This window comes from Erinaceus europaeus, chromosome 5 (genome assembly GCF_950295315.1).
Source record: "Erinaceus europaeus chromosome 5, mEriEur2.1, whole genome shotgun sequence".
NCBI classification, from domain to species: Eukaryota; Metazoa; Chordata; class Mammalia; order Eulipotyphla; family Erinaceidae; genus Erinaceus; species Erinaceus europaeus.
Window position 1 is genome coordinate 52,740,424 of NC_080166.1, and position 26,744 is coordinate 52,767,167.

A 26,744-nucleotide genomic window follows, 5' to 3' on the forward strand; every position below is an offset into this window, starting at 1 on the left:
AATAATCAACTACAACTTTAACAATGATAGGTTTTACCCCAGGAACTTAGGACGAGGAAAAATTCAAAAATTGGAAAGGCTTTAGCAGTTTTTAAAATAAAGTTGTAGAATGTTTTCATTTGGTGCATTAGTTAGAATAGCTAGCTGTCATTTCATTATTTGCAAGAAAGAATTCACAGAGGAAGTAGATTAAAGTCTGCTTTAAGGATGGAAAAACCTATAATTCTGTGACATGACAATGTAGAAATCAAGGTAGATAGAGGAGAACTTGAGGCTTTGCATCTTTCTTTTTCTGAAAACTTTAAAGTCTTTCATAGATTAGATATTTAAAAGATGTTTGCCACTCATTTTTTTTGTAAACATCAATAATAACATTTTTTTTTCAAACTTCAAATGAGTAAAAGCAGTCTATTCTGATAAGAATGAAACTAGCACTGTCTGGTTAAAAAAAAAAAAAAGGAAGGAAGGAAGAAAACAACATTCTGTACTTTGTTTTCTCACGTTCTCAGCATTACTTCTTATATCTCTATAAGAAATAGACCTAACAGGACTTCTGTAAATCATAGGAGGGTCAGAGAGAGAGCTCACAGTACAGGGAGATAGCACTGCCACACATGACCATGGTTCAAGCCCCAGGACCACGTGGGAGGTGCGGTGACAGTGGAGGAAGTTCCAGTGCTATGATGTCTGTGTGCTTAGTTTTTACTATACATCAGGAGAGTATTAGTTTCCTTTTTTCCTGAAAGATAATGATACTGATTGCTCTTAAATATCAATTCCTCTACGTAGTGTTAAATAGTAGTAAAGATAACTAAAGGATTTGTTTTAGAAGAAACAAAGAGCGTATGCCTCTGTAAAGTGAGTAATCAGGCCCTACATGAGTGGAATTAGTTCTCTTAAAAATAAGGTTTAAGGGAAGTCGGGCTGTAGCGCAGCGGGTTAAGCGCAGGTGGCGCAAAGCACAAGGACCCGCATAAGGATCCCGGTTCGAACCCCGGCTCCCCACCTGCAGGGGAGTCGCTTCACAGGCGGTGAAGCAGGTCTGCAGGTGTCTATCTTTCTCTCCTCCTCTCTGTCTTCCCCTCCTCTCTCCGTTTCTCTCCTATCCAACGACGACGACAACAACAATAATAACTACAACAATAAAACAACAAGGGCAACAAAAGGGAATAAATAAATAAAATAAAATATTTAAAAAAATTTAAAAAAAAATAATAAGGTTTAAGGGAGTCAGGTGGTAGCGCAGCGGCATAAGCGCAGGTGGCGCAAAGCGCAGGGACCGGCGTAAGGATCCCAGTTCGAGCTCCCAGCTCCTCATCTGCAGGGGAGTCACTTCACAGGCGGTGAAGCAGGTCTGCAGGTGTCTATCTTTCTCTCCCCCTCTGTCTTCCCCTCCTCTCTCCATTTCTCTCTGTCCTATCCAACAATAATGGCATCAACAACAACAATAATAACTACAACAATAAAACAACAAGGGCAGAAAAGGGAATAAATAAATACATTTTAAAAAATAAATAAGGTTTAATTAGAAAATTACTAGTTTTCCTGTAGCCTTATTTTTAAACATCTTGTTATTTTCTACTTAAAACATATAAGCAATCTTTGTGTCTGGCTAGGAAAAACCACTAGCTATTGTACTTTAATATAAAGACAAGCCTGATGTTTTCTCATACCTGAAACTTTAAATTTCAAAATCAGTCTGCCAACCAATATAATACAAGAGTTAAAAAAAAAAAAAAAAACAAGCACAACTAAACTTTTCCAAGATCTGTTTGCTTTTTCATAGATGTAATTTTTTTGTTTTATTTTTCTGAATGTATTGTTTAGGAAGAAGACAGTTAGATAGAAAAATAAGCGTTCTCCAGCTGCATTGTTAAATATGCCTTAGTTTTTGGGTTTTTTTTTTTTTTTTGATAGTACAGACAGAAATTGAGAGGAGAAAGGGAGATGGGGCAGGGGAGACAGGAACACTTACCTGCATCACTGCTCACGAGACTTCCGACTGCAGGTGGGGACTGGAGTCTTGAACCAAAGGTTTTGTGTCTGGTAATATGTGCACTCAAATGAGTATGGCACTGCCTGGCATGCTTAGTACTCTAACAAAAAATTATTAGTTATTTAATTTATAAGATTATAAGGTAATAAGGGTATAGTTCTTCTCCACATGCACCAGCAACCAAAATTCTATTTATTTAATTTTTAAATTTTACATTTATTTTCCCTTTTGTTGCCCTTGTTTTTTATTGTTGTTGTAGTTATTATTTTTGTTGTTATTGTTGTTGTCATTGTTAGGTAGGACAGAGAGAAATGGAGAGAGGAGGGGAAGACAGAGGGGGAGATAAAGATAGACACCTGCAGACCTGCTTCACCACCTGTAAAGTGGCTCCCTTGCAGTTGGGGACTGGGGATGGGGGGTGGGGCTCGAACCAGGATCCTTATGCTGGTCCTTGTGCTTTGCGCCACTTGGGCTTAACCCACTGTGCTATCACCCGATTCTCTATTTATTTTTAATGAGGACTAGATTACAAATTAGCAACAGCAGTTTCAGCAAAATATAATTGCCAGAGGGGATCTAATAGTGCTACTTATGTTCCTCACTTTCTCTGTCAAAATGGGAGTTGAACACACCTAATTCCTAGCTCCTAGCCAGCATATTAGTATGGGAATCACCTGGCAGGCAGAATACACAACAGCACACAGATATAAACTTGAAGGGTCATGGGTCTGTGGCATGAGAAGATCAAATGACTAAGGCTGATCTGAGATGCTGACTTGGCAGAGGGTTTGGAGAGAGTGAATAGTACTAGAAGGGATGAAAGTTAATGGTTAGTAGGGAGGGAATTCAGGAGGTGTCAGAAATGTTTTAAAGACTTACTACCATGAGGTTGTTTCGGAGAAAAATGAGGAAGAATTTGTAGATTAGAGTAGGAATGAAGATTGAAGAAAAGCAAGAAAGGCAGATGACATATTAGTATTGAGATGAAAAAGGGGAAGATGGGCAAAGGAGATATGTCTGCAGGGACTGGCCTGAAATCAGGTCTGTTCTTGGCTAGGGGCAGACTGACCAGTTTGTGTTCTTGACCCCTTCCCACCTCAGGGTTCATACTGGCGAAGAAATCTGATCGGAATGAACTGTTGGGACAGCCTTGAAGAAAGAAAGAAAGAAATCCCAGATGGGTCACCCTAAGGGTGTGAATGTTTAAGGGAGGATCGTCATCTCGGGATGAAGGAGGAGGGGAGGAGTCAGTCAAGAGGAAAGATTTATAGACATGGTGTATTTCATAAGGCTCCAGCCTTTTTTAGCACCAGTAGCTGGCTTGACCCCCTTCACCTGTTGCCTTCTTGATTCTTGGCCCAGTAGCAGCATGGGTGGGTTGTCACATCCAACTGCTTGTGCCATTCCCTGAGGACGTGGGAGTAAAGACATGGGACAAGGTACACACTGGAGTTAGGTGAAGAAAGGTTATGTCAAAATAAGTATGGATGGAATTACTGTCATATATTATAAATTCTTATTATATGCCAACATTTAAAACTGGAACTGACTAGCAGGTGACAAACATAAACCTTTTCCTTGATTCTGCTTTACATCTCCTTAATTTAGATGAGCCTGGCAATTCATCTTCTGGCCATAAATCTACCTCCTAAACCTAGAGTTGTGATCTTGAATCACTAAATTACATCAGCTTCTCTAGAAGCTGTTCTCTCTATAAATCAAGACTAGCAGAATCTATTCCCAGAACTTGAGAATTAAATGAAAATTAGCACAAAGTGCATAGTGTGGTGTTCATGCATAATTGCTATAGTGAGTGACCTGTCATTAGGAAGGATGGAGATTGGAACTATTTTTAATCTTAAAAGGTGAACTTTTTATGCTGCCATATAGGTAACCCAATGCAAGTGGAGCTTGAATCAACAGGCCTGGGCAGAAGGGTTCACAGAGTGTGCTTTGAAATCCTGATACCCAGTCATGCTGATTTATGAGACTTCACTAGCTTGCATATGTGATGGCCCACTGAACTTGTTTACTCTAGTTTTAGCCAGGTTACCTAGCACTTTATGATAGCATACTTTTATTTACTCTCTCACTGGCTACTCAACTGTGATTACTTTGAAAGAATATGTTTGAAAGAAGCCATGAAAGATACTGTTAGTAGAGAGGGTCTCAGGTAGACTTTCCTTCCACTGTGTTTAAAACACTCTAAATGGCCTCCCAGGCTCCTAAAATGATTATTTTAAGATTCTGAAACATAATGAAATTGTGAGTAACAAATGTGTAAGTTCATCAGTCAGTATGCAGATTACTAGTTGTCTCTTCTTGAACAAAAGAGAAAGCAGGAAAACAAAAACACACAGACAAAAAAGTCATTGCACAGATTTAAAAAGCCAATCCCAGAGAAGGGGGATTGGGAGAAATGACCTTAATTAATCCTTAAGGCCTTAATTATGGTTCTGAATCTAACTATAAACAGTGCCATAAGAAATTCCTAGGCAGTGTCGTGGTTTAAGAATTGAAAATAGAGCTAAGAATATAGTGTAGACTGTACAGTAAGTACACCAGATTAAATGTCTGGGACTTTTGCATGAAGCCTCAAATGTGTACCAGGTTCAGTCCCTGACACCACTATAAGCCAGAGCTGAGTAGTTCTCTGGTGTCTACCTTGTTTCTTTATTCTTCTCCCTCTTTCATTAAAAGGAAAAAGTTTTTTATTTTATTAATGATTTAATACTGATTTCAGAATTATGAGATACTGGGTATCACTCCACCTCCATGTTCCCACCTCCAGGGATCTATGTCCCTGTTTCCTTCATTGGAAACTGCAGAGTTCTCCCAAGGTCACAGATATGTATTAACTATTATTTTTATAAATGTGTGTGTGTGTGTGTGTGTGTGTGTGTGTGTGTGTGTGTGTGTGTGTGTGTGTGTGCATGCCCATTTTTTTCTAGGTCTCTATTTTTAAGAGTTAAAAATGAGTTACTGAGAAAGTGATTGATTCCTTTTTCCGATTAATGTCAGACAGAGAAATCAGACATCCGTATGGTTAAGAAAAGCTGTTTATCTCAAAAGTTCTTAGAGGGAGAAATTTTGTTTGTTTTGTTTTGTTGTTTTGGTCTCCAGGGTTATTGCTGGGGCTCCATGCCTGCACCATGAATCCACTGCTCCTGGAGGCTATTTTTTCCCCTTTGTTGCCCTTGCTATGGTTATTATTGTTGTTGTTATAGATGCTGTTGTTGTTGGATAGGACAGAGAGAAATGGAGAGAGGAAGGGAAGAAAGAGAGGGGGAGAGAAAGATAGACACCTGCAAATCTGCTTCACCCCCTGTAAAGCGACTCCCCTGCCAGGTGGGGAGCCGAGGGCTTGAACCTGGATCCTTACATCAGTCCCAGCGCTTTGCTCCATGTGCACTTAACCCACTGCGCTGCCACCCGACCCCAGAGGTGACCTAGAACAAAATCTTCTTACTTTTCTCAAGGGTTTTATCTTGTACTAAGTAACAAAATTTTTTGTTACTGGGTATAAGATCCTAACTTCTCTCATTATTGACATGATCATTTTTTAAAAAAAGTTTTAATTGTATAAGAGACACCCAGGTTACTGCTTATCTCTGGCATATGCTGTGCCAGGGATTGAACCTGGTGATTGAGCATGTAAATTCTATGCTAAACCACTCTGCCCATCCAGTCAGCATTTTGGGTTAAAACTTTCTGTTTTGGTATCTCATTATAATTTGTATTTGATCATAAACCATTCTTTAGATCTGGTCCCATATTCACTTGGGAAATAAAAAATTGGAAACTTTTCTGGAAGAATTGCTACAGCAATTCATTTTGCTAGAAATGGATCCAGCACTCTGGTGGTGGGAACAGTGTGGAGTTGTACCCCTCTTATTTTATAATTTTGTAAATCAATATTACATCACGAATAATAATTATTAAAAAATTGGGAGGTTTTTGTTTGATTCTTTTACGTTTTGGCTAGAGATTAATACAACCCTATTCTTTTTTTATTTTTTTATTTTTTTTAAAGATTTTATTTATTTATGAGAAAGATAGGGGAGAGAGAGAAAGAACCAGACATCACTCTGGTACATGTGCTGCCAGGGATTGAACTCAGGACCCCATGCTTGAGAGTCCAGTGCCTTAGCCACTGCGCCACCTCCTGGACCACAATACAACCCTATTCTTGGTATTTTTTCATTTAAAAAAAATTTCTATTTTCCCTTTTGTTGTCCTTGTTTTTATTGTTGTTGTTGTTATTGATGTCGTCGTTGTTAGATAGGACAGAGAGAAATGAGGGGGGGAGATGGAGAGGAGGAGCAAAAGATAGACACCTGCAGACCTGTGAAGGGACTCCCCTGCTGGTGGGGAGCTGGGGGCTCGAACCAGAATCCTTACGCCCGTCCTTGCGCTTTGCGCCACCTGCACTTAACCCGCTGCGCTACCACCCAACTCCCTATTCTTGGTATTTTTTTGTTTTCACCAGGTTACTGCAGAACATGTTATCTATCTACTCCAAAAGCTTATGTAGTCAAAATGAGATTTTTATATGTGTGTATATTGTATGCAAATAGATAGAGATAAGCATATGGACATAAACACTGAAAACACTACTTCTTTAAATAAGCCTTTTGTGTATAAGTATGCGATAGAATAATTTGTTATTTTCTGGTAGCGGACTTTAGAGTAGGTTCAGTGAGTGGTTGGGAGGCGTTACAGAAAAAAAAGTGCTTGTTAAACTCTTTCTTGAATGTTGAAGATTAGTATAAGTAATTGGGGGGGTTGACATTCCAGAGGCTCTGTGAGACAGAGTGAATGGGACACCCCTGTGAATTTAGGGGTTTGTTTTGTTTTGTTTTGTTTTGTGTCTTTTGAAAGTTGGATGCATAAACTTGCCTAGACAGAAAATCTTCCCTAAAATATTACCTTCTTTGGTAAGCTAAAGCATTTTCAGGTTCTAAAGAACCCTTGCATTTTAATATAAGGAGCACATTACAGGGAAAATAACAACAGTGATTTTGGGAAAATAAATTTTAGTAGTAGTGTGAAGAATGAATCATCCTGAGGAGAAATGCTGTAGAAGCATGAACGATCTATTTGGGGAGTTAGACTATATCTGAGTAGGTACTGAAATTCTAGAAAGAATTCCATCTAGAGGACAATAGAAAATTCTAAACTCAAATAATAGAAAGGACAGTGATCAGAAAATCAAAAGAGAAGCCGATTTGAGAATTAAGGGGTGGCTAAAATAGATGAATTTCTAGACATGAAATTGAGGTGAGACTGTGTATCGAAGTTTAGGTAGACATGCCATTTAGCTCTTCAGTCTTCAGGAATCATTTCTGGTGAAAGAATAAGACCTTTATGAAATTGATCGTTAAAACCATAACACTCACCTGTGAAATGGGATTAACAGTAGTCCTTTTAGGCTTGCTATTAAAAACAGATAAGATAATGCCAGGAAATTGTTTAGTAATATCCTTGGCACATGAGCACTTGATAAATATTTGTTGTTGTTGTTTAAGCTGTGTTTTAGGTAAAGAAACTTGTGAATTATTACAACTGGTATTCTGCAAGCTATACCAAAGCCATCTGTTTTGTATGTTTTCTTAGTATCTGAAATGAAAGTTAATATGTACAAATTCACACACCTGAGGTCCTAGCAATTAGGGAAAAGTGACAGTTTCAGTTATAATTGCTTATATTTATCTGTTGGTCAGCGTGACTGGAGTATTTTATTACATAAATGACAAAAGTTATTAACTAGTCTTCTATTATAACTTCTTCAGTAAAATCTCTGAATCTAATTTTGTTTTTATTTGCTGAGTTCAGTTCTTTTCCATATGATTCGTGGACTTACCTCTCCTTTGAACATGGAACAGTAACACATACAGCTATGTTACTAATTAAATATTAGTTGACTGAAACGATAACTACCAAACTCATTCACACTTAGAGTTTCAAGTCCCTAGGATTGTCCCTAGATGTTTTCCTCTAAAGATTGGGATTTGATCCTAAAGTTTGTAGGTGTATTTAAACACTTGTCAGATCAATAAAGTCTGATAAAATTGACCCTGTTTTTATATCCCCATAAGCATTTTCAGCTGATATCAGTAATACGAATTATTTGTAGATAAATGATTATAGAAAATTATTGAGTAGATATTAAAGCAGGAAATGGAAAGCAGCTGTTTTACTCAGATTGTTTTCCTTTAAATAAATTTCAGTGTTTCTGCTCATACTGTGAATAACTTAATGAGCTTCTTAATCTTAACACTGTGCTAGATTGCTCTCCTTAAGTAACTTGTGTATGCTAGTGCTCATGAAAGACCACTATTAAGCTCTTTATCATGCCTCTCATAGTTTTCACACCTTGTCATTTTTTGTCACTTTTGCAAAAGAAAAATAGTTTTATTGATTCACTTTCAATTGTGATTAGGACTATCTTCTGTAAAATCTTCCTTCCTAAAGAATGCCCAAAAGCATAGTATATCTCAGTAAAAAACACTGCTGACTCTGAGTGTTTGATTTTGATTTTGGCTATACGGTATGAAGTTACTTCAACTTTCACATTTGTAATTTACTATGAAGAAATAAGTTAAAATAGATTGTCGGGGGATCGGGGAGTAGCGCAGCAGGTTAAGCACACGTGGCATGAAGCACGAGGACCAGTAAGGATCCCAGTCTGAGCCCCCGGCTCCCCACCTGCAGGGTGGCCACCTCACAAGTCATGAAGCAGGTCTGCAGGTGTCTATCTTTCTCTCCTCCTCTCTGTCTTCCCCCATCTCTGTATTTCTCTCTGTCCTATCCAACAACAACGACATAAATAACAACCACAACAACAGTAAGAACAAGGGTAACAAAAGGGGAAAAATAGCCTCCAGGAGCAGTGGATTCATAGGCACCACAGGCACCGAGCCCCAGCAATAACCCTGGAGGCAAAAAAAAAAAAATTGATTGTCTGCTAAAGCCCCTCTATTGGGCTATTCTGTTTTTTTTTTTTTTTATTTTAATTTATAAAAAGGAAACACTGACAAAAACCATAGGATAAGAGGGCTACAACTCCACACAATTCCCATCAATAGAACTCCGTATCCTATCCCCTCCCCTGATAGCGTCCCTATTCTTTATTCCTCTGGGAGTATGGACCCACGGTCATTATGGGGTGCAGAAGGTGGAAGGTCTGGCTTTTGTAATTGCTTCCCCACTGAACATGGGTGTTGGCAGGTCAATCCATACTTCCAGCCTGTCTCTCTCTTTCCCTAGTGGGACGGGGTTCTGGGGAAGCGGGGCTTCAGGACACCTTGGTGGGGTAGTCTGCCCAGGGAAGTCCGGTTGGCATTTGGAATGTTAGCATTTGGAATCTGGTGGCAGAAAAAAAAAAAGAGTTAACATATAGAGCCCCCCCCAAAAAAAAATTGTTGATTGATCATGAACCTAAAGGCTGGAATAGTTCTTATGAAGAGTTGGGGGGGGGAGGGTTCCTCAATTTTGTAGATAGTTAGTAGCCCAATTTTAGTTATATTCCAAAGAGCTTATCACTGTATTAGTTTTTTTGGTTGTTGTTGTTTGTTTGTTTTTTCTGAGCCTGACATCTGATATGCAGGTAGATCTAAGTTACTGTCTGGGGAGATGATGTCATGGCTGGAAAAAGGACCAGAAAGCTGGATCAGGGAAGAGAGTACTTCCCAAATATGAGAACGTATATAATGTGTATAATGTATATGTTGACTGTAAGCCCCATCAATTTGATGTAATCTGGAATCCATATTCATCTTAGGAGCCTATGTGATCTCTGCATCCCTATAGATCTGAGCTCACATTCTGTGGTCATGAGTAGGAACGTTCCAAGCTGCCCCAATATCAGGACCCATCTTCCTCAGGTGGAACATAGACTATGTTGTCCAGCCTCCCTTCAGAGGATGGAACATTCTCTACTGTTGTTGATCCATGTTGAGGGCAAGGTCCTATGGGGGCCCACACAGGGGTCTTTTGTGTTGTTCCTGATAGAGATGACCAGTAACAATGAAGAGAGGGATCTATTCAAGGTCTAGGCCAGTCAAATCTGTTTGGGAATCTCAGGACTCCCCAACTAGGGCCCCAGCTGATGGAGCATCTTGGGGCCAGGAGGTGGTGCACCTGGTTAAGCGCACACATTACAGTGCACAAGGACCCAGGGTCAATCTCCTGCTTCCCACCTATGGGGGGAAAACTTCAGAAGTGGTGAAGCAAGGATGCAGGTGTCTCTCTGTCTCTTTCCCTCTCTATCTCCTCCCTCTGAATTTCTCTGTCTCTATCCAATAATAAATAAGATATTAAAAATATAAAAAATAAAAACATCTTAATGGATTGTGATAAATATTTTCTCTACTAATGTATTTGAAAGTAACTGCATAAGGGCCCTGGGTCCATACTCCCAGAGGGGTAAAGAATAGGAAAGCTATTGAGAGGGGATGGGATACAGAGTTCTGATGGTGGGAATTGTGTGGAGTTATACTTCTCCTAGCCAATGTTTTTTTGTCAGTGTTTCCTTTTTATAAATAAAAATAAAATAAAAAGAGATACTTCCTGGTAATAGAGCCATGTTTCAAGCGAGAGAAATATAATTTCAGGACAGGCGGTTCCATAAATACCACCCAGGAGGATTCAGTGCTGCAGGTCACTCATTACTCTGCAGGTGCTATTTTTCTGTTTTTCTGAATAGATTTTTCTGGAAACAAACAAACAAACAAAAAGAAAGTAACTATATTCAATTTTCAACAATCTGGCAGCTTTCCTTTTCAAGAACAAGTTGACAAACAGGGGCTGCAGATGGCTAAAATGTCCTCCACCAGTAAAAATAAAGCTATACGTGTTTAAATTTTCTTGCATTTAATTCGTAGACATCTCTCTCTCTCTCTCTACCTTGTTTATCCTCCTCCAAATCTGTGCCTCCCTGGTATGCTTTATCTTAGGAAATGGCATTAGCATCCATGGAAGTCAGGTATTGTTCAAACCATTGGCCAAAGAGTTGACTCTTCTCTCTTCACTTCTGACGTTTAGCTCAAATTTTGTCAACCTTTCCACAAGGATTTCAAAATCTCATTTTCCATTGACTTTTGCTCCTGTACAAATTATTCTCTACAGACTACTTTTGAAACTGTTACCCTCTGGAAGACTGACAAGGCACTCACATGATTTTGACCTGATCTCGTTCTGTGTCCCTCCCTACTTTCCCTGCTGGCTCTGCTCCCTCAGCCCCGAGTCTTGTGGTTGACTCCATCTGATGGTCAGGGTATCACCTCAGTGCAGCTCTGCTGATTAAGCGTTCACCATTACACTATCTTGATTCCCTTTTCTGTTCCTTCCTTTTCTTTTTTGACCTTACCAAGGCTGCATTACTTTGGCTGACTTTTTAAGAGAGGGGAGGAGGGGTTGTGGAGGGGAGGAGGAACAGACAGACAGGAAAGTAGAAAAGACAGCTTTGAAGCAGGCCTCAAGCCTTGGTCACGTACATGACAAAACAGTTCAGGTGAGCTGTCTTGCCCACACCCTTTTACTTCCATCTAGAATATTTATCATTCCATTTTTTTCTAGTCTTTTTTGATCCAAGAGTCCAAGTTCCTGAATAACGAACTTTTCTATCTTGTCCATTACTTGTATTCCCCATGCTGTACATAGTAGCTGCATATTTATTGTTGAAGGGTAGAGGAGATAGCATAATGGCTAGGCACAAAGACTCTCATACTTGAGACCCCGAGGTCCCAGGTTTAGGCCCCTATACCACCATAAAGTGGGGTTGAGCAGTGCTCTGGTAAAAATAAATAAATAAATAAATAAAGTTATTGTTGAATAGTGAGGCTACTCTAAAATATTCTATTTTCTGATGTTTAAAGCCTGTGAGGTTTTTCTATGAAACTAGGTTCACATAAAATCTAGTATACTTAAATTTTTTTGTTGTTTTTTTTCTCCCTTTTCTTGTCCTTGTTTTTTTTTTGTTGTTGTTGTTTTGTTTTGTTGTTTAAGAGCACGTGGCGCCAAGTGCAAGGACTGGCGCAAGGATCCCAGTTCAAGCCCCAGGCTCCCCACCTGCAGGGGGGTCGCTTTACAGGCAGTGAAGCAAGTCTGCAGGTGTCTATCTTTCTCTCCCCCACTTTGTCTTCCCCTCCTCTCTCCATTTCTCTCTGTCCTATCCAACAATGATGACATCAGTAACAACAATAATTACAACAACAAAAAAACAAGGACAACAAAAGGGAGAAAAAAGCAAAAAAAAAAAATTTAAGTATACTAGATTTTACGTGAACCTGTTTCATAGGAAAACCTCACAGGCTTTAAATATCAGAAAATAGAATATTTTAGAGTAGCCTCACTATTCAACAATAACTTTATTTACTTAAATAGACAGAGAGGGGGAGAGAAAGACAGACACCTGCAGACCTGCTTCACCGCTTGTGAAGCGACTCCCCTGCAGGTAGGGAGCCGGGGGCTCGAACAAGGATCCCTCTGTTGGTCCTTGTGCTTTGTGCCACATGCGCTTTAGCCGCTGCACTACTGCTCGACTCCCTAATTAGTATCTTAAGACTTTACACAGTCATCCCTATTTATGTTATTTTTTGGCACCATATTTATTGCTGGGGCTCAATGCCTATAGAACAAGTCCATTACTCCTGGCTACCACCCCTCTCCCCATAACTTTTCTTTCTTTCTTTTTCTTCTTCTCCTCCTCCTCCTCCTTTTTTTTTTTTTTTAATCTGATAGGAGAGAGAGAGAAATTGAGAATGGAGGGGGAGAGAGAAACCCAAAGCAGTGCTTCACTGCTTGTGGAGAGTGGGGGCTTGAACACATGGTAATATGTGTGGCCAACCAGTGCTCCTCTGCCTCAGCCCTCCACAGGCGTTCTTGTTTACTGGGATGTAATGGTGGAGCTGGAGCCCTCCATAGGCATTCTTGTTTACTGGGATGTATTGGTGGAGCTCTTTCAAATGAGTACTGCTCAACTCTGTTTTATAGTGTTGTGAGGAAATCTGCCTTTTACTTATTATTTTTTTTTATTTAAGAAAGGATAAATTAACAAAACCATAGGGTAGGAGGGGTACAACTCCACACAATTCCCACCACCCAATCTCCATATCCCACCCCTTCCCCTGATAGCTTTCCCATTCTCTGTCCCTCTGGGAGCATGGACCCAGGGTCATTGTGGGTTGTAGAAGGTGGAAGGTCTGTCTTCTGTAATTGCTTCCCCGCTGAACATGGGCGTTGACTGGTCGGTCCATACTCCCAGTCTGCCTCTCTCTTTCCCTAGTAGGGTGGGTCTCTGGGGAAGCAGAGCTCCAGGACACATTGGTGGGGTCTTCAGTCCAGGGAAGCCTGGCCGGCATCCTGATGACATCTGGAACCTGGTGACTGAAAAGAGAGTTAACATACAAAGCCAAACAAATTGTTGAGCAATCATGGACCCAAAGCTTGGAATAGTGGAGAGGAAGTGTTAGGGGGATACTCACTACAAACTCTAGTGTACTTCTGCTTTCAGGTATATATTTTGCAGTAGTTTATGGGTACGTGTGAACATATGCTCTCTCTCACAGAAACTGGTGTATATCTAGGTTTTGGGACTTTGTTAGAAAGTGAACCACCTGAGATGGAATTAGAGTATACTATGAAAGGAAAGGTCTCACCCAAGTAATGAAGCTGAAGGGTTGTCATTCCACATGTGAAGTCTCTGGACACAGTCTGAAGTGAAGGATGTTGAGGTGGCAATCATTGCGTTGATTAGGTTGTGATCGGCAGATGCAATATTATTTGGTGTGGATTGAGAGAGGCATACGGGAAAGTGGGCCCTATCCAAGGGTTCCAGGACTGGGGGAAGTAGAGGCTCTATAGTGGAGATGTGAGGTTCCTGCTGTCTTAGGGTTCCAAAAGATAATCGATAGTTAATGTTATCATCACATTATTTGGTAATTGGGTTAACTTTGAAAAGTCCTTTTGTTAGGGTTTGCTGTACAGTACCCAGTATCTTGTATATAGCTGTGCTATTGGTTGCTTCTGATCTACTTGGTCTAGGCTTTTGAAAGAGTCCACATATCAAATACACAGCCTATATATTAAAAAGACTCAGTCTGTGTTTTAAAAAACTTCGAGACATACAATTAATTTTCCCCCTCTTGTATTAATTAACTTGTGATTTATATGACTACATTTTACTAGGAGTTTACATAAACACCATTCCCAGCACCAAAAGACTGTGACCCATCCCTCCCACCCACTCCCACCGCCCCACTGGCCCAGGAAGCTGCATGTCTACCCCTCACCACAGGGTTTTTTTGTTTGTTTGTTTGTTTGTTTGTTTGTTTACCAGAGCCTAGCTCTGGCTTTTGGTGATGCCAGGGACTGAACCTGGGACTTCTCAGCCTCAGGCATGAAGAGTCTCTTTGTATAATAGTTGTGCTATCTCTGCCCTGAACCTGAGACTTCGGAGCCTCAGGCATGAAAGCTTTTTTGCATAACCATTATACTGTGTCTCCCCAACCCAAAACATTTTATATCTCTTAGTAATTTGTTGCTTTGTACTGCTTTTTAGTGTTTCATTTTATGGCTGTACCAGTTTGTTGATCTGTTCTACTTGCCAGCTGGATGACATCTGAAATTTTCTAGTTTTTAGCTGATTTAACTAAAATCACTACATGTATTTTTATATAGTTTTTTGTATGTTTGTTTTCATTTCCCTTAAATAATGAACTAGGAGTGGGATTCCTGGATTCTATGGCCAAAGTTCTGGTTAATTTATTGTTTATTTTTACCAGAGCATTATTCCTTCAGCTCTGGCATATGGTGGGAGGGGATTGAACCTGGGACCTTAGAGCCTCAGAGAGTCTGTTTGCATAACCATTGCTGGGGCTCCATGCCTGCACTATGAATCCACTGCTCCTGGAGGCCATTTTTTTCCCCATTTTTGTTGCCTTTGTTGTTGTTATCATTGTTATTGTTGTCAATGCTGCCGTTGTTGTTGGATAGGACAGAGAGAAATTGAGGGTGGGGGAAACCGGAGAGAGAGACGCCTGCAGACCCGCTTCACTGCTTGTGGAGTGATCCCCCTGCAGGTGGGGAGCCGGGGGCTGGAACTGAGATCCTCATGCCGGTCCTTGCGAAGCTTCGTGCCATGTGTGCTTCACCCGCTGCGCTACCATAGTTGTTAATTTTCTAAGACCTGACCAGCTGGTTTTCCAAAGTTTTGTACTGTTTTTGCATTCCATCAGCATTGTATGACAGCTTCCTCTGCACTGCATCCTGACCACCATTTTGTATTGTTTGTGTTTTTCATTTAGCCATTGTCGTAAGTATAATAATAGCATCACGTTTAGGTTTTGATTTTCATTTCCATTTCACTTTTCTTCACTAATAACGGTGCACAACATCTGATATACTTATTGACCTGAGTTGTATTTTTTTTTTTTTAAATTAGGATGCAAGTCTTTATGGGATACATATTTTGTACTTTCTCAGTATAAGGCTTATTCCATTTCTTTATCATTTTCTGTTAAAGAGATCTTTATAGCATGCTCAGATTTACTTTTATTTTTTATGTCCCAATAATTTATTTATGTATTTATTTTACCAGAGCACTGTTCAGCTCTGGTTTATGGTGGTGCAGGGGAGTGCACCTGGGACTTTGGAGCCTCAGACATGAAAGTCTCTTTGCATAACCATTAAGCTATCTACCCCTGACTGTCCGAAGAAACCAGAGCTGGGGAATATCCAGCCTTTGGGCCATTACCATTGGTCTAGCCTGTAAAGGGAACCTCATGTGGAAACTCAGTAAGTCTTAGGAATTTTTTTTCAGAGCCACGTTACATGCTAATTTAGATGGAGATGCAGAGGCGGTGGAGGGGGGAGAGAGAGAAAATAGAACCAAAGCTTCCTTTTTTTTTTTTTTTAGTTTTTAAATATTTATTTATTTATTTTCCCTTTTGTTGCCCTTTTTTATTGTTGTAGTTATTATTCTTGTTGGTATTGATGTTGTTGTTAGATAGAACAGAGAGAAATGGAGAGAGGAGGGGAGATAGAGAGGAGGAAAGATAGATAGCTGCAGACCTGCTCACCGCCTGTGAAGCGACTCCCCTGCAGGTGAGGAGCTGGGGGCTTGAACCCGGATCTTTATGCCGGTCCTTGCACTTTGTGCTATGTGTACTTAACCTGCTATGCTACCGCCCAACTCCCCCAAAGCTTCCTTTTATGCAGTAGAGGTGGGACTTGAACCTGGGTTGTCCCTGTGATTACTTTATCTACCCAATTGCTGATTTTTCAGTTGATAGTTTTGTATGGCCCACAAATGATATTATAAATATCAGATGGCCATTGGCAGACAAAAGGCCCCCAACCTCCTGGCCCTAAGCTACGATCATGTTGTTGTTTTTTTAACTTATATTTTCTCTAGACGTTTTTATAGGGTAAAGCTTTATCTTTTTAGTTCTGTTGTCCATTTGAGTAGATAATATTTCGTCTCAAAGTTCCGTATCTGGGAGTTGATGCTCAGGTGTCTTACTGCTCTATGTTGGGAGGAATATCCTTTCTCTATTGAACTACAACCCAAACTTTATGACTTAAAATTACTTTAAGATCTGCATGTAAAAGTGATGTACATAGGTGAAACATGTATTTGTAGGAGTATGCCTATTTTTTTTTTTAATTTTGCTTTGGAAGATATATGCTTACTATTCAAGTAGTTTTCACAAAGCATGCCATAATAATATAGAGGTACTATAGGTATATTTTGTTGATTATGATGATCATTGTGTGTGTGGAAAATTGGTTTCAGGTGGTCCGGCAGATGGCACAGTAGATAAAGCGCTGGACTCTCAAGCATGAGGTCCCGTGTTCATTCCCCGGCAACACATGTGCCACAGTGATGTCTGGTTCTTTCTCTCTCTCCTCCTAACTTTCTCATTAGTAATAAATAAAATATTTTTTTAAAAAATGGTTTTAGGACACTTTATGTGCATTCCTGTATAGATAGACAGTTCCTCTTAATGTAAAGCTTTTGCCAGGGTTCTGTTGATGTGAAGGCTGTGTGTGTACTCATGCCTTAATATTTTCTTGAGTGAAGCCTAAGCCCTTAGCAGAGATGATGAGCTGTTGCTGCTGCTGCTGCTGCTGGTAGTAGTGGGATGATTTTAGCTACACTTACTAATTACAATTTAGAACACTTAGTATCTAGTGTGTCTACAGTTATTAAATGACTTACTAGCATTAGAAGAGTCTCAAAGGAGAGAAATTTACATATAGCTGTGACCACACTACCCATGTTACTTCACCTTCAGTTAACCTTTTAACCAAAACTATTCTAATGGAATTTCTTTTCTTAGTCAATGGTTCTGATATTTTCCCGTTTTAAATAAAACATTTTTGGTGAAAAATTTCAAACGGGGTTGGACAATGCCACTTAGCTTTATCAGATGATGACATGTTACAACATAGAATTTCTCTTACTCTAAAGCCATCGTAATATTTATAATCAGTGTTTTTGTTTTCTGAAATGTAGTGACTCAGGTGCTGAACTGTTTCTTAAATCACGTTCAGATTCCGTATCACTAGAGGGCAGTAAACACAAACAGTTTTAGTGGATTTACTTGCTATTCACATTATTTTGTACTATTAGCATTAGCTAAAGAAAGCAGTTTGTATTGTGCAAAAGGTGTATTTTAATTTTTTTATTATCTTTATTTATTTATTGGATAGAGATAGCCAGAAGTCGAGAGGAAGGGGGAGACAGAGAGGGAGAGAGACAGAGAGACATCTGCAGCCCTGCTTCATCACTTGCAAAGCTTTTCCCCTGCAGGTGGGGACCGGGGAACCTGGTCGAACCTGGGTCCTTGTGCACTGTAACATGGGCACTCAACCAGGTGCGCCACCACCTGGGCCCATATTTTAATTTTTTATTTAAAACTTGTCACAAAGTCTAGATTCGTTATCTACCTCAAACATAGTTGTAAGGCATTAGAAAACAAAATTTGAACACTGATTTTAGAGACACTGGTATAACGTAGTTACTGTATTCAATGTCTGAAGGTTAACACTGTCTCAGAATTCTCCAAGGGAAGCTTCTTGGTTAGATTCATATTTTGTAAACTGACCTGTATTCCACCTATGGGGCGCACTGTATACAGATTAGCTTCTTGACTAATAACAGTACTCAGAACTTTGATACAAAGTAGAAAAGTATAAAATACATCTAGACTGATTTTAGAATAAAATATTTTCCCAAAGTGTAAGCCATTAGAAAAGCAGTACTTTTTCTAGGAATAACTTTTTAATTTGGGAGAAATCTAATTCAAAATTGCATTTGAAACTTTCATAAATACTTAAAACATGCTTATCTTAGAATTTATTGTTTTAATAAGACTGTAGGCTAAATATAATTCATTGCCAGGACTGGGTGGTGGCACACCTGGTTGAGTACACATGTTACAATGCACAAGAATCCAGGTTCAAACCCCAGTCCTCACCTGCAGGAGGAAAATTTTGCAAGTGGTGAAGCAGGGCTGCTAGTGTCTCTCTGTTTCTCTCCCTCTCTGTTGTCCCTCTCAATTTATGACTCTCTATTCAATAAGTAAAAAAAAAAAAAAAAAAATCAAGATTTTAATATATATGTAATTCAGTGCCTAAAATGATTTCCTTTAAAATTTAAAATACTCTCAAACCAGATAGCAGGAGTTCACATCCCATCTCTCCTTTTTGGCTTTGTAGCCTTGGGCAAGATATAACCTCTGAGTTCTATTTCCTGTTTGTTTTGCTTTTGTTTGTCCTTTTTCAGACATATGTCTTATCTCTCTTGATCTCTGTTGCAAAGTTATTGCTACCAGATGTGTCAGTATATCTAAGATCAACTCTATCAGCAGAATCTTAGGTGTTCTGTATCATCCTAACATAGCCTAGAAATATTCTTAATCACTTAGGGTATCTGTCGGTTTAAGGCTGAGAAATGAAGGATAGAAGAGGAGTAACATCTAGACTGAGAACAAATTTTAGGAAAAGATAGAATAACAGAATCAAATGTTGAAAGAAATCACTTTGTGGGGGTCAGGCAGTAGCATAGTGGGTTAAGCACACGTGGAGCAAAGCACAAGGACCGGCTTAAGGATCCTGGTTCAAGCCCCTGGATCCCTACCTGCAGGGGAGTCGCTTCACAGGTGGTGAAGCAGTCTGCAGGTGTCTATCTTTCTCTCCCCCTCTCTGTCTTCCCCTCCCCTCTCGATTTCTCTCTGTCCTATCCAACACCAGCGACATCAATAACAACAACAATAATAGCCACAACAACGATAAAACAACAAGGGCAACAAAGGGGAAAAGTAGCCTCCAGGAGCAGTGGATTTGTGTTGCAGGCACCGAGCACCAGTGGTAACCCTGGAAGCAAAAAAAAAGAAAAATCATTTTGTATTGTTTCAGTACAGGAACTCTCCTATATTGCCTATTCTTGAAAGCAGTGGCTTACCAGTCAAGAGATCTTAGTTAAACCTGTGAGCATTTAGGTCTTAACCAGCCAGCACTCACACATGAAGGGGCCTCACCACTAGGAGGATCTTCCTGTCTAAAGCACCAGCTTCCTGATTCCTCTAGTTGATAGGGTGCACCCTGTCTATGGATCTAACCTGGTAGTTTGCAGTGATTCAAGACCTTCAATGACTATGGAGGAATGTACCATTCATAAGTGTATAATACTTATTGCAGAATTTGTATCAGCCTGATTATTAAATTTTTATTAGAAGGTTAATGAATGACAGAGAACAGTTGTTGATACATAAGTTCAATCACTCATCTCCCTGTGATAGGTGTCTGCAAAGCACTATCATGCACCAGAGCCCCAAAGCCCCTCCCTCCATTTGATGAGTTATTTATATACCATAAAGAGCAAAGACTTAAAGGAATTCAGGGCTCAATCCTGTAAATGCATTTAAAAAAAACCCTGAGTATTTCAGTGTTCTTTTTTTTTTTTTCATGTTAAATTGGAAATGATACCTATTTCATTAGAATGTTGTAAAGACTAGTGGTAAGATTAAGGGAGCTGTTAGTATATAGTAGCTGCCTAGTATATGTTGTAACTTGCATAACTTAGTACAGTTAGCTTAGTAAAATTGTCAGAAGTCAAGTCTGATTATTGGAGGCCTATCTAATTTTTTCCAAATTTCTTTTCTTGGTGGTTTAGATTTTTCTCCAGACTGCCTTTACCATGGCAATTAAAATGGTGTTTCTAGTCTCTTTCATAATAGGAAAAGGGAAATAAATTTGGCACAGACATTTTTTAGAGATTTCTTATTCTCTAGAAATTTGGAAATCCTTGATACTTTTTTTTAAACTACTAATACCATCTTCTCTCTTGCTGGTATAAATTATTTATAGCTGAATCATTTAAAATCTAGCCACAATAAAAGTTGGTAGTAGGGAGTCGGGCGGTAGCACAGCAGGTTAAGCTCAGGTGGTGCAAAGCGCAAGGACGGGTGTAAGGGTCCTGGTTGAGCCCCCGGCTCCCCACCTGCAGGGGAGTCGCTTCACAGGCGGTGAAGCAGGTCTGCAGGTGTCTATCTTTCTCTCCCCCTCTCTGTCTTCCCCTCCTCTCTCCATTTCTCTGTCCTAACAATGATGACATCAATAACAACGACGACGGCGACGACAACGGCGACAAAAAGTAAAATAAATAAATATAAAAAAATGTTTTAAGTTGGTAGTTACTCAATAAAAAACTAGAATAAAGGTAGTACTCCAGATACTTAGGGGAATGAGAATGTATTTATGTGTAATTTTAAAGACAGGATACATTATTCTTCTGAATGTAATTTCTTTTAAATGTTGAATAGTTTTGCTGAAGATGAAAGCTTATAGGCTTTCCAATCTCCCACAGGGAATAATATATATATATATATATATATATATATATATATATATATATATATATATGCTTTGGTTCTATACCAGATAATAATTTTGTGACTGTAGTATATTAGCTTTGGAAAATATAGGAAAAGAAAAAGATAATTTTTATTGCCTAAAGGTTCTTTCTCTGTCCTGGTTCAGGAGATCAGTTTAAGATAGCTGAAACAACAAAAAAAGTTACTAGTTTACAGCTATACCACCCTCAACATGTCTGATCTTGTCTAATCTCATCTGTTCTGGGAAGCCAAGCAGAGTTTGGAAAATGACTCTAAACTCTTGGTCACTATTCAGGAAATTTCATGGCACACTGGGAACTACTCTTGGCACTTTATAGGCAACAACAAGAGAGACTATGTACCCTGGAATACATTGAATAACCTTTCATCAGGGCGGATTGCTCTGTGTCTGACACAGTTTCCCGTGGCCCTAGCAGTCATTAATGTCAATGGAAAACTCTCAATTTTTCTGGTCTTACACTACAATCCTTTCCTCCTTCCCTACCCCTTCCACCCAATTACTCCCTTTTTTTTTTTCTCTTTTCCTCCCCTCCTTTCTTCCCTCTTTCCTTTCTTTCTTACTGCTAGAGGCAGAGAGAGAGAGAGCATAAAGAGTCCACAGCACAAACGCTTCCTTTGGTGTTTTGGGGGCCTGGATTGCATGCTGGGCAGTGGAGGAGCAGAGCTATTTTGCTACCCTACCCTTTCATTATTAACTAGAGCACTAATTGTCTGTGGTTTATGGTAGAGTTGGTGATTAAACCTGGGACCTCAAAGCCTTAGGCATCAAAGTCGTTTGTATAACCACTATGTTGTCTCCCTAGCCCCACAACTACCTTTTACACAGAAGCACAAAATATTTTTTGTGTGGTTTTAATCTAAAGCCTTTGGGGTTGGGTGGTGTGTGTGTGTGTGTGTGTGTGCGCGCGCGCGCGCGCGCGCGTGCGCGCGCGCTCTTTGTTACATTCGAAACCTTTGCAAGAATCATTCTTCATTTTGGAAGAAGATCATCTTTCCAACATGGCATTTCCTATATTCATCTCCTTGTAGCTGTCTCTGTCGTGTTGAGTCTATATCAGAGGAATTAGACAAAAATGCTTGTGTGGTGTTCACTGTCCCAAGTCCTTTACATGGTCCTACTAATCCCCATGACAATCTATAAGAGTGGGTTATTCTCATTTTCCGACTGCAAGCAGTCGGAAACCTGGAAAGTTTAACTTTCTTAGCCACGTAGCTCTTGAATGATAGTAAGATCTAAGTTTTTTTTTTTTCCTCCAGGGTTATTGCTGGGCTCGGTGCCTGCACCATGAATCCACCGCTCCTGGAGGCCATTTTTCCCCTTTTTTGTTGCCCTTGTTGTTGTAGCCTCCTTGTGGTTATTATTGCCATTGTTGATGTTGTTCGTTGTTGGATAGGATAGAGAGAAATGGAGAGAGGAAGGGAAGACAGAGAGGGGGAGAGAAAGATACAGACACCTGCAGACCTGCTTCACCGCCTATGAAGCGACTCCCCTGCAGGTGGGGAGCCGGGGGCTCGAACCGGGATCCTTAGGCCGGTCCCTGCACTTTGCACCGCATGCGCTCAACCCACTGCGCCACCGCCCAACCCCCAGATCTAAACTTTTGATAACATTGTGATTTGTTTAACACAAATGTGTGTAACATTTATATTTTGTGTTGTTTAATATGAATTACTTACATTACTGATAAACTATTATCAGTCACATAATTTGTTTTTCTTTTTAAAATTACTACCAGGTTATCCCTGAGGCTCAGTGCCTAAAGTGATGCATCCACAGCTCCTGGTAGCCATTCCCCCCCCTTTTTTTTCTTTTTTCTCTTTTTGATAGAGACAGAGAAAAATTGAGAGGGGGAGAAGAAGAGAGACACCTGCAGCACTGCTTCACCACTCATGAAGCTTCTTCCCCCTGCTGCAGGTGGGGATGAGGGATTTGAACCCATGGTACTTCTTCATAGTAATAATGTATGTATTCTGTTGAGTGTGCTACCATTGCTTTTTATTTTTTATTCTTTAAAAAGTCATTTTTCTAAGTTATCTATCTAGGGATTATATAGTGTATATACATTTATATGGAAACTTGTGTGTAGAAAGACTATGTAAGTATTTAATTCCAGGTTTAAGAAGTATTTGAAAAATAAAGTAGTATTCAGCTTTCAGTGTATCCAAAAAGAACATAAATTGATGAACAGGCCCTACAAAGAGAACAGGAGACCTCATACGGTCAAGTACCATTATAAACATAATTTGGATGTAAATGGCTTAGTAATTGCCATGATTTTTTAAATTATCTTTATTTATTTATTGGACACAGCCAGAAATTGAGAGGGAGAGAGAGAGACACCTGCAACACTATTTCAGCAGTTTTCCCTCTGTAAGTGGGGACCAGTGGCTTGAACCTGAGCCCTTGCACATTTGTAATATGTAAGTTCAATTTGATGTGCCACCACCCGGCCCAGTAAGTTTTGGAAAGAAGAGGGAGTTAAGAGAGGGAGAGAGGCAGAGAGACACAGCACCGTTTCACCACTCACAAAGCTTTCTCCTGCAGGTGGGGACTGGAGGCTCAAACTTGGGTCCTTGTACATGATCATTCATGCACTTAACCAAGTGTACCACCACCCAGCCCCTTTGGAATGATTTTTTTTTGCCTCCAGGGTTATCACTGAGACTCGGTACCTGCTCTACAAATCCACTGCTCCTGGAGGCCATTTTTTCCCTTTTGTTGCCCTTGTTGCTTATTGTTGTCATTATTATTGTTGTTACTGCTGTCATTGTTGGAGAGGACAGAGAGAAATCAAGAGAGGAGGGGGAGAGAAAGATAGACACCTGCAGACCTACTTTACCGCTTGTGAAGCAAACCCCCCTGCAAGTGGGGAGCTGGGGCTTGAACCGGGATCCTTTATGCTGGTCCTTGGCACTTTGCACCATGTGCGCTTAACCCGGTGCGCTTAACCAACTGCACTACTGCCCGGACCCCTGGCATGATTTTTATACTTTGCTCTTTGAGGTCCTTGCCTTTGGGTCTTGGTATATCGTTCTCTGTCTTCCTCTTCTATACCCTGTAGATATCTATGCAACTTGCTTCTGCTCTTTGTTCTTCTTTCTGGGTATTTGCTATCAAAAAAGTTCTCTGTGATCATGTCTGCCCCTCCCACACCCTAGTCTGCTTTTTTATCTCCATCACATTTAGTACCCCATACCTTATTACATATTTACTGATTTTGAGAACAAAATGTAAATTATAGCTCAGACACTTTTGCTTTGTTCATTGCTATGCTCCCAGTATTAAGATAATGAAATGGTGAGTGGGGGACAGAGTCACCTAAAAGGATGGGTGACTTAAGATCAGTCTTCACCCTCACTCTCAAGTCTAACTGGACTGGAAAGATTGTGGTAGCTGGAGACAGTTAAGACATTTACTTCTCCTTAATCACTAATAACTGTCTCCTAAGTCTCTATGAATATAGTGTGTGCTTCCTCACAGAATGACAGTCTCAAAATAATCAGACTTTTTTTATATGGTGCTCAACAACAGCACCGTCAAGAAGGCCAGGGTAAAAGCTGTGCCATTTCTTCTGACAGCCTCTGTAGTCACACAGCTCTACTTGTTACACAAGCCAACTCAGCTTAGTATAGAGAACATAGGACAGTGTGACTCCTTCAGAGGTACCTTTGATAGAGCTAACAATAACTGATATTACACGTGAAGAAACTGACACATTTTGAAGTGAGATTATTTGGCAAGGATTACATATGGAAGTATTCTCATTCAAAGTCCACATATGTTCTTGGACCTGAATGAACTTGGTAAAAACACGTTTTCCCTGTCAACATCACTTTAGGTAGACATTAAGGGTATTGGAGTAAGTGATATTGTAGATGCATTTCATTTCTTTCAACTTTTGACATTTGAATTTGGATGATGGGATTGGGAAGGAAATAAAGAAAAGGAAAGAGTCAGTGATTTCAGTTAGGGATAGAGGAAAAAATAGAGAACCATTGGCTGAAATGGGAATAGTCATTATATATATATATATATATATATATATATATATATATATATATATTTAATATAATAGTGAATTAGAGTTGAAAAAGTATGAAATGACTGGCAAGGCATTTGAGAGAGGAAAGTGTCAACATTTGGAAATATGCTAAGGCATCAGGGAAGAGTGGAGGCCTAGAAAAGTGTCTTTGTGGAGATCTCAAGTTAGGGGCTGTGAACAGAAGAAGGCAGATAAAGGCATGGTTTTAAAAAGTGGTAGGGGAATTGGACCTGAGAGTTGAGGGCAAGAGGAAAGTTGGCGAACACTGCAAAGATGCTGGGGAATGTGAGAGACTAGCAAAATAAAGACATCGTATTCTGGAAGCAGTGCTGGTAGAGTGTTAGGAGTTTAACTGTCTCATTTGTACAGGATTAAGAGGAATTCAGGAAATGAATGCAGTAGGTGAGACAGAGAACTTTGGCCACACAAGACTAATACAAAATCAAAGGAGTCAAATACTGTATGGGTGTTCTATGGTTTATGTAAAGTAACATTGAAGAATTGGTGCAGGAAGAATAAGAGAGTAATCATGTTAAGAAGTCACAAAATGCAGAGAGAGCATTAGAGACAAACTATAAATTTGAAATGAAGTAAAAGAGAATTATTTTTGTTGCTAAAATAGAATAAAAGTTGAATTTCCCATTTTTTTCTTTTTCTTTGTTATTGCCAGAGCTTCACTGCTCCAGACTATTTTTCAGATATATAGTGATACACTCACTCACTCACTCACTCACTCACTCACTCACTCACACATGCAACAATACCAATGGTTCCTCCATTGCTCTAGGAGCCAGGCTCTAACCTGGTTTGCTTGCATGGCAAAGCAGGTGCATTATCCAAGTGGGTTATTTTGCCAGCCTTTACCCCTTATTTTTGTTTAACAATCCACCAGACCTTTATCGTATGAAAGTTACAGATAACACTATCCTATATCAAATGGGAGAGAATAGTTTTCTTTAAAGATTTTAGGTATTTAATTCTTGTTGTAAAAGGGTCAGGTTACTTGAGAATTCAAGTCTCTGCTCCTAAAAACCTTTTTTCTACCTTTCTTAATGTTAGCAGTCATGAAAATGTTCCCTTCAGACTGAACTAAAGATCCTGGAATCTGTATACAAAAATCTCATACACAGTGAATTAATGCACCTGCAGGAGAAAGCTTTGTGAGTGGTGAAACGGTGCTGTGTCTCTCTGCCTCTCTCCCTCTCTCCCTCTTTTAACTCCCTCTTCTTTCCAAAACTTACTGGGCCGGGTGATTTATAATAAATCACCCCCACTTGTATATTTTTAAGTTATGGATCTCAACTGTATATAACAATAGAAAGAATAGAATCTGAGTGCAGCCTTGCCACCACACCATTTGTGAATTCTGGACATTAGTTGTCATTTCTTCTCACAGGATGCTTTTCACTGAATGGAGGAAAAACTTTGGTTATATCTGTGTTAACCAGAGAAGCCACTTGTTTTGGATTTGAGTGAGGCAATTAAATGCCTGACTGCCATTTCAGAACAGCTTTTATTTTGAAGAGAAGTGAGTGAAGATTAAAATTCATTGAAGTGATTTCAGAAAGATTGGCAATCCTTATTTTAAAACGAACGGTGCATTTTGAAGAGTTGGATGGTCATTCTTCATCCCTGAAAAGGGGAAACCCCATTGGTCTTTTCCTGCAGCTGCCTCAGCTGTAGGGATACCATTATTAATGGCGTTTGCCAGAGGTAAGGAGCAACACCTCCTCCTCCTCAGAGGTTTGCCCCTGCCAGCCAATCACAAAACAGCCTCTGCCA

At 39.7% G+C, this 26,744-nt stretch overlaps 1 protein-coding gene across 5 annotated transcripts in view; it reads left to right on the forward strand.

The window, feature by feature from the left end:
* Positions 1–26,744, forward strand: part of LOC103108052 (cAMP-specific 3',5'-cyclic phosphodiesterase 4D) — a 207,562-nt gene that overhangs the window by 149,063 nt on the left and 31,755 nt on the right. The window lies entirely within an intron of this gene.